An 8,459-nucleotide genomic window follows, 5' to 3' on the forward strand; every position below is an offset into this window, starting at 1 on the left:
AAGGTTGGCTGGAAAGACCAAATTATCTTCCTGAAAGGCATTTGATTCAGCCTCCGAAGTCTCTCTCCTCTCTCGGAAGGTGCTCAGAATGGCCGAGACTGTCACGGATGAGTGACTGATAAATGCACCGGAGGCGTCTGTATGCCAAGTTTACCATTTGAAGTTTACCAAATTTACCAACATTACGACACTTGCAGAGCTACACCAGTGGACATCTTCCAAGAAACAGACAAATGGAGAAAAACTGCCACTGACAAGGGGTGCATTTATACCTGCTATCAAGCGGGCAAATTATCAAGCAATGAAATGGCTCCAGGATGATCAAGCGCATCCAAAACTACCCTCTCCTATCGGGCAGAGATGGGTCTTGGAGAATGAACTGATCACACCAGTTATGTATGAAACACCATGCACTCCCCAATCAATCCTTCAGCTAACCAAATGCTCACGTGCCAACACCAGATGCTCACCACCCTGCAAAAGTTTGGCCAGCAGCCTGCTTTGTATGGAGACGTGCGAGTACGGCGCAGATGAAGATCAGGGCAACAAAGCATATCGTGCTGGTGGCCTAAAGAGGGACAACACTGACAAATATATGTTTTCACTCCTACATGCCAAGGCTAACTTCCCGAGGATTACCAAAGCCCAGTGTCACTTTACGTGTGAGCAATGTATCCCTGCAGAAAGTAGAATTTCATAAATGCTGATTTTTAAACATTCTCAAATATACATCTGTGCAATTGTTCTAGATTTGTCATGGTTGGTACCTTCGTATTCATGGGTGAACAGGCTTTCGAACAACCCCCTGCTTGACCCATTGCCAATGACGTATTATCAACATTGCCACCAATCAAGGACCTGGGGTGAGGGGGTGGGGAACGAGTTGCCCCCGCTGCACCACAGAGGTGCATGACACCCACCCCCTTCCATTTCTATCACTAACTTGCCCACGGAATGAGATTTTAGTACTCCCAGGCTATCATTAAAGATCCCAACACACCTCTAGGAGCATTGACCAGTCCTGTCCTGGCCCCTGGCGGGTATTCCTTTCCACATCCTCAAATAGCCCCTGCAGTTTCAGCTGGGTATCGGTAATCAGCATTAAACAGGGTGTGACGCATGGATTAAACATCCTGTAAAATAAATAACCCTCAAAAGACATATGAGGAGATAATGTTTGTGGTTTTGTGTATTTACATAGGTATGAGTAGGGTCCACAATGTAATCAACAGTCCCTGTCTATGCTGTATTCTGATAATTCAGAGGTCAAAAGAACATCCTATCATTTAAATGAATTGTAAACATGGGATATCTCTGTATTCATCTCTGTATACATTTGAAATGTATAGCAAATAATCTGTGAATGATGGAGGAACAAGCAAATGGCCTTATGTTAATTCCTATAGCTAAGTACCGGTGATGACCTCCTTCAAAATCATCCTAATGACCTTTTGTTCCCTGAGGAATTCCAACTTGTCAAAAGACATGAAATTGTATCAAAGATCCTTGGGTCCTGATTCTGTCATCTTAGCTCTGCTTAAGCTTCTTCAGGGGAAGTTTGAGTCGCAAGACTGAGGTCCCAGTTATGCTGGTACGCCCTGAATATGAGATTTGGACGTTGGACTATAACCTATGAACTGAATTCTAAAGGAACTCTTTGCAACTACAAAGCTCACCATCTCTGCTATGAATTTGAACCTCAGTGAATTGAACTCATGTCTGTAGGTATATTGATCTTTTAACCAGACTCCCTCTCTTTTGTTTTTTTTAATACATTTTAGTTTAGTTAATAAGAATTGGCTGTAGCGTGTATTGGGGCAAGATCTGAAACATGAATTATCCTGGGAGGTAATGTGTCCGATCCTTTGAGATTGGTAGAACCTTTTCTTTTATATGATGAAATAAGATTTTCAGAAATCATCATATTTGACGTGGGTACCTGGATGGAGGCCTGAGGCTGGATCACTTGAAGGGAACTGTGTTGTTTGGACTTCTGAGTAGCCAGGAAGGTAATAAAGAAGCTATTTAATGCTGGCTTGGTAAATCCAAGTATTGGAATATTCACCAGCTTTTGGGGGGTTGGCTGCCCCATTCTTTGCAGTTCACCCTAATTGAGTGACCATGGCTGGCTCCCCACTAGGACCCCAGTCACAGTGGTGTAGTCATGCTTGAAAAACGGTTACTCACCTTTGTAACTTGTTCTTCGAAATGTGTTGCTCATATCCATTCCAATTAGGTGTGCGCGCGCCACGTGCACGATCTTTGGAGAATTTTCTACCCTAGCAACACCCAGTGGGTCAGCTGTGGAGCCCGCTGGAGTGGCACCTTCATGGCGCTGGATATATACCCCAGCCGACCCAGCACCCCCTCAGTTCCTTCTTGCTGGCTACTCCGACAGTGGGGAAGGGGGGCGGGTTTGGAATGGATATGAGCAACACATCTCGAAGAACAACAGTTACAAAGGTGAGTAACCGTTTTTTCTTCTTTGAGTGCTTGCTCATATCGATTCCAATTAGGTGACTACCAAGCCTTACCTAGGCGGTGGGGTCGGAGTGAGACATCGCTGTGTGCAAAACCGCTGATCCGAATGCAGCATCGTCTCTGGACTGCTGTACAAGCGCATAGTGGGCGGCGAAGATGTGGACCGATGACCAAACCGCCGCTTTACAAATGTCCTGGATCGGAACCTGAGCCAGGAAGGCAGTCGAGGAGGCTTGGGCCCTCGTGGAGTGGGCGGTGAGGCGTGGCGTTGGGGCACCGGCCAGGTCGTAGCAAGCACGAATGCAGGACGTGACCCAAGAGGAGAGACATTGCGAGGAGACCGGTAAGACTTTCATCCGGTCGGCCACTGCAACGAAGAGTTGTGTCGTCTTCCGAAACGGCTTCGTACGCTCAATATAGAAAGCAAGGGCCCTGCGTACGTCCAAGGAGTGCATACGTTGGTCTTGGCGCGTGGCGTGCGGCTTAGGATGGAAGACCGGGAGAAATATATCCTGGTTCACATGAAAAGCTGATACCACCTTGGGAAGAAAGGCAGGGTGGGGGCGAAGCTGCATCTTGTCTTTATGGAAGACTGTGTATGGAGGCTCAGACGTGAGCGCCCTGATTTCAGAAACCCGCCTTGCTGAAGTGATGGCTTCAAGGAAGGCTGTCTTCCAAGATAGGTAAAGGAGTGAGCAGGTAGCCAACGGCTCGAACGGGGGCCCTGTGAGCTTAGAGAGAACCAGGTTAAGATCCCACGCCGGCACTGGTTGACGATGCTGTGGGTATAGACGGTCTAAGCCCTTGAGGAATCTGATGACCATCGGGTTAGAGAAAACCGAGGAAGCGTGTTCTCCTGGGTGGAACGCCAATATAGCAGCCAGGTGAACCCTGACCGAAGATATCGCCAAGCCCTGCTGTTTTAGGGATAGGAGATATTCAAGTATAAGTGGAATTGACGCCTGCAAGGGGGGCGTGGCTCGCTGCTCGCACCAACAGGAGAAACGCTTCCACTTGGCTAAGTAAGTGGTCCGTGTAGAGGGCTTTCTACTTCCCAGCAGAATCTGTTGCACGGGATGTGAGCATCGTAGCTCTGCCCGATTCAGCCATGGAGCATCCACGCCATAAGGTGGAGTGATTGCAGGTCGGGGTGACAGAGTCGGACGTGGTCCTGAGAGATCAAGTCTGGGCACAAGGGAAGCGTGATCGGAGTTTGTACCGATAGCTCCAGAAGCGTGGTGTACCAGTGCTGTCTTGGCCAAGCTGGAGCGACTAGAATCATACGTGCCTTGTCTCTGCGTAGCTTGAGCAGTACCCTGTGGACCAGTGGGAATGGAGGGAAAGCGTAGAACAGCTGGTCTCTCCACAATAGGAGGAAAGCGTCCGACAGGGGGCCCGGAGACCGCCCTTGGAGGGAGCAGAACACGTGGCACTTCCTGTTGGCGCGTGAGGCGAACAGGTCGACCTGGGGAAATCCCCACCTCTGGAAGATGGAATGGATGATATCCGGGCGAATCGACCACTTGTGTGTCTGGAAGGATCTGCTGAGACGGTCCGCTAGAGTGTTCTGGACTCCAGGGAGGAACGATGCCGTGAGATGTATCGAGTGGGCAATGCAGAACTCCCACAGGCGAAAGGCCTCTTGGCATAGGAGAGACGACCGGGCTCCTCCTTGCTTGTTGATGTAGAACATGGCCGTGGTGTTGTCTGTGAGGACTGACACGCAACGGCCATGTAGGAGGCCGAGAAATGCCTGACAGGCTAGGCGCACCGAACATTGATGTGCAGAGCTAGTTGGGATGCGGTCCACAGGCCCTGGGTATGGTGCTCCCCGAGGTGAGCGCCCCAACCTAGAGATGAAGCGTCTGTGACCAGTGCAGGGAGGGTTGTGGGGCGTGGAATGGCACTCCTGCGCAAACCGCCCTGTGATCCAGCCACCAGTTGAAAGAGGTCAAAACCGGGTTCGGAACCGTGACCACCATGCTCAGGTTGTCCCGATAAGGACGGTACACCGATGATACCCAGGCCTGAAGTGGGCGAAGCCGAAGTCTGGCATGCCTGGTTACGTAAGTGCAAGAGGCCATGTGTCCCAACAGGCTGAGACACGTCCTTATCGTGGTGATCGGGAAGACCTGGAGTCCGTGGATGATGTTTGTGATGGCGTGGAACCGAGCGTCTGGTAGAAGAGCTCTGGCGAGTGTGGAGTCTAAGACTGCCCCGATAAACTCTATTCTCTGGGTTGGCTCCAGAGTGGACTTTTCTTCGTTGAGAAGGATGCCTAACTCGCGGAATGTTCGTAGTATTATCTGAACGTGAACGTGAACCTGCTCTCTGGTGCGGCCGCGCACCAGCCAGTCGTCTAGATACGGGAACACCTGTATTCTTTGATGACGCAGGTATGCTGCCACGACAGCCATACATTTGGTGAAGACTCTCGGAGCCGCAGACAAGCCGAAGGGAAGGACTGCAAATTGGTAGTGCACCTCGTTTACTACAAACCGCAGGAAGCGCCTGTGCGGGGGGTAGATTGCTATATGAAAATATGCGTCCTTCATGTCGAGGGCGGCGTACCAGTCCCCAGGATCCAGGGAAGGGATGATGGTCCCCAAGGAGACCATGCAGAACTTCAACTTTACTATGAATTTGTTGAGTCCGCGTAAATCTAAAATGGGTCGCAGACCCCCTTTTGCTTTGGGGATCAGGAAGTAGCGGGAGTAAAACCCCCTGCCCCTTAGCTCTGACGGAACCGCCTCTATGGCCCCCATAGAGAGGAGCCCAAAAACCTCCTGGATAAGGAGATGCTCGTGAGAAGGGTCCCTGAAGAGGGACGGGGAGGGGGGGTGAGAGGGGGGGGAATGAAGAAAACTGGAGAGCGTATCCCCTCTCCACCGTGCGAAGGACCCAACGGTCCGAGGTTATAAGGGACCAAGCACGGTGGAAACGGGAGAGGCGATCCTGAAATAAAGGAAATGGATCCTGGGTAGTGGCTAGTACGCCGTCCTTGAGCGCACCTTCAAAAGTTTTGCCTAGGGCCTGAAGGTGGTCTAGGAGGGCCTTGGTTCTGACCCGGTTGGGGGCCAGTCGACCTCCGTCTACCACCTCATCCCCACCTTCTGGGGAAGTCCTGTCTCGGACGAGGAGGAGGGTAGAACCTTTGTGGCTGAGGCCTAAAGGGCCTGCGCTGGGGTCCTGGGACATGCATCCCCAGGGAGCACATGATGGTTCTGGAGTCCTTGAGGCTCTGCAAACAAGAGTCTGTCTTGTCCGAGAACAATCCCTGTCCCTCAAACGGCAGATCCTGCAGGGTCTGCTGCAGTTCTGGCGGTAACCCCGAAACCTGGAGCCAGGAAACGCGTCGCATGGCTATTCCCGATGCTAGTGTTCTGGCGGCCGAGTCCGCTATGTCTAGGGAGGCCTGCAAGGAGGTCCTAGCCACCTTTTTACCTTCCTCCACTAAGGCCCTGAACTCCTCTCTCGAGTCCTGGGGAACCAACTCTTTGAATTTACCCATGGAGTTCCATGAGTTGTAACTGTAGCGGCTCAAGAGCGCCTGTTGGTTCGCGGCTCTGAGCTGCAGACCCCCCGCTGAGTAAACTTTACGCCCGAACAAATCGAAGCGTTTGGCGTCCTTCGATTTGGGCACTGCCGCCTGCTGACCATGGCGCTCTCTTGCGTTCACTGAGGACACTACTAGTGAACACTGTGGAGGGTGTGTATATAAGTACTCATGGTCCTTGGAGGGGACTCTCTACACCTCTGGCAGTGGGTGGGATGGAGGCAGGGGTTTGCCATATGGTATTGGCGTTAGCCTGAATCGTACAAATTAGCGGTAACGCCACCCGGGATGGGGCATCAGCCGACAGGATGCTCACCACCGGGTCCTGTACCTCCACTGTCTCCTCTGCCTGCAGGTCCATGTTGCGTGCCACCCTACGTAATAGGTCTTGGTGGGCACGGAGATCTATTGGGGGTGGGCCAGAAGCTGTTGTGCCCGCCACGGCCTCATCCGGGGAAGATGAGGAGGATGCCTCAGGGGGTAAGGGATCCAAATGAGGGTCCGGCTCTAAGGGTCCCTGATGTGAAGGATCTCCTGCCCCGGGGTCTGGGGCCTGTGCTGGTGTCAGCACGGGAGCCTCCATGCCCCCTGGGGGAGGACGGGAGATGGTGGCCTCCGGAACCCTGGGCTCAGATTGTGCCGAGCGAGAGGCCACTGTTGGAGCCCCTTGCGCTTGGTGATACGCCCATGGGGTCCAGAAAGACCAATGCGCAGGGTCCTGTGTAGGGTCCTCTGCCCCGTCCTGCCAATGGCCCAAGTCGTCGGCAGCCTGACTCTGAGCAGGGTACGCCGATCGGGAAGCCCCTTCGGACGAGCGAGACGCCGAGCTTGAGGGCCAGGGTGGTGCCGAGCGTGGTTGCATCGGCTCGGCCCAGTACGGTGCCGATCAGTGCCGGTCCACCGGCGAGCGGTCTCTGCGTGGTGCCGGTGAGCGGTACCGGGATCGAGAGCGGTGCCGATGGTCATGTCGGTACCGAGATCCGGATCTGGATCGGGATGACGAAGACCGCCTGTAGACTCGGTGCCGGGAGCGGCCTCTCGAACGGGAGCGGCGCTCGTACCGGTGCCGAGAACTGCGTCTGGACTCCGATCGGTACCGATGCTCAGGACGGTGCCGAGACGTAGACTGGTGCCGGGAAGAAGATCTAGGCCGCGAGTACGACCGGTGCCGAGATGAAGATCGGCGCCGGGACTGCGTGCGGCGTCGGGACCTGCTCCGAGACCGGGAGCGGTGCTGCAAGTCCAGGCTCGTAGATGGTGGCCGTACAAGGGCAGGCTTGCCCCTGGATTGCACGGTCCGAAGGGCAGGCGGTGCCGCGGGCTGAGACGGCGCTGGCTCCGTGAGGGCGATGAGGTCTTTCGCTGTTGCGAAGGTCTCCGGAGTAGAAGGGAGACAGGGCTGCACCACAGAACGAGGCGGTGAGCCAGTCCGCACCGGACTCAACGGCTCTACCCCCGGTGCCGGAGTCAACGGTGTTGAGGATGTCTGCGTCCTCTGGCGTTCCAAAGGCAGACGTGGCTCTACCACCGGTGCCGGGGGAGCCGGTGCCTGTAGGACAGCGGTGTCCTGGGTCTTGCGGGGTCTTTTATGTCCCGGAGACAGGGAACGGCGCCGAGGCGCTTGTGGCGGACGCGGTGCCGAGGGAGGACGGTGCCGTGAGGCCTTATCCGCGTCTGCTCGCGGTGCAGTACCGGCGGGTGCCGCTGGGGCGCTGCGCACGGAGGCGCTCGGTGCCGGGACTTGGCGCGCCGAAGGAGGATCTGGGCTAAGTGCCGCCTCCATAAGGAGCTGCTTGAGTCTGAAGTCCCGCTCCTTTTTGGTCCTGGGTCTGAAAGCCTTACAGATTTTACACTTATCTGTCTGGTGAGACTCCCCTAAGCACTTCAGACAAGAGTCGTGCGGGTCTCCCGTTGGCATAGGCTTAGCACAGGTCGCGCACGGTTTAAAGCCAGGAGCCTTGGGCATGAGCCCGGCTGTGCGCCGGGGGAAAAGGGGGGAAAATAGCCCCCTTAACCCCCGCTAACTATTTACAACTATTTATACTAGTGAACAAACTATTAACAACAAACTACTAATCTAAAGAATATAACAACAACTATCTAGAATAACTACGAGTAAAGCTAGGGAGAGTGGAGAACAGCTATGCCGTGCTCCACAGTTCCAACGACCGTCACAGGTGGTAAGAAGGAACTGAGGGGGCGCTGGGTCGGCTGGGGTATATATCCAGCGCCATGAAGGCGCCACTCCAGGGGGCTCCTCAGCCAACCCACTGGGTGTTGCTAGGGTAGAAAATTCTCCGACGATCGTGCACGTGGCGCATGCACACCTAATTGGAATCGATATGAGCAAGCACTCGAAGAAGAATTTACATTACCACAAGTTAATTGGGTTTTTGGATCAGAACCAGATGCTTGTCAAAAT

This window comes from Emys orbicularis, chromosome 20, assembly GCF_028017835.1.
Source record: "Emys orbicularis isolate rEmyOrb1 chromosome 20, rEmyOrb1.hap1, whole genome shotgun sequence".
Taxonomy (NCBI): domain Eukaryota; kingdom Metazoa; phylum Chordata; order Testudines; family Emydidae; genus Emys; species Emys orbicularis.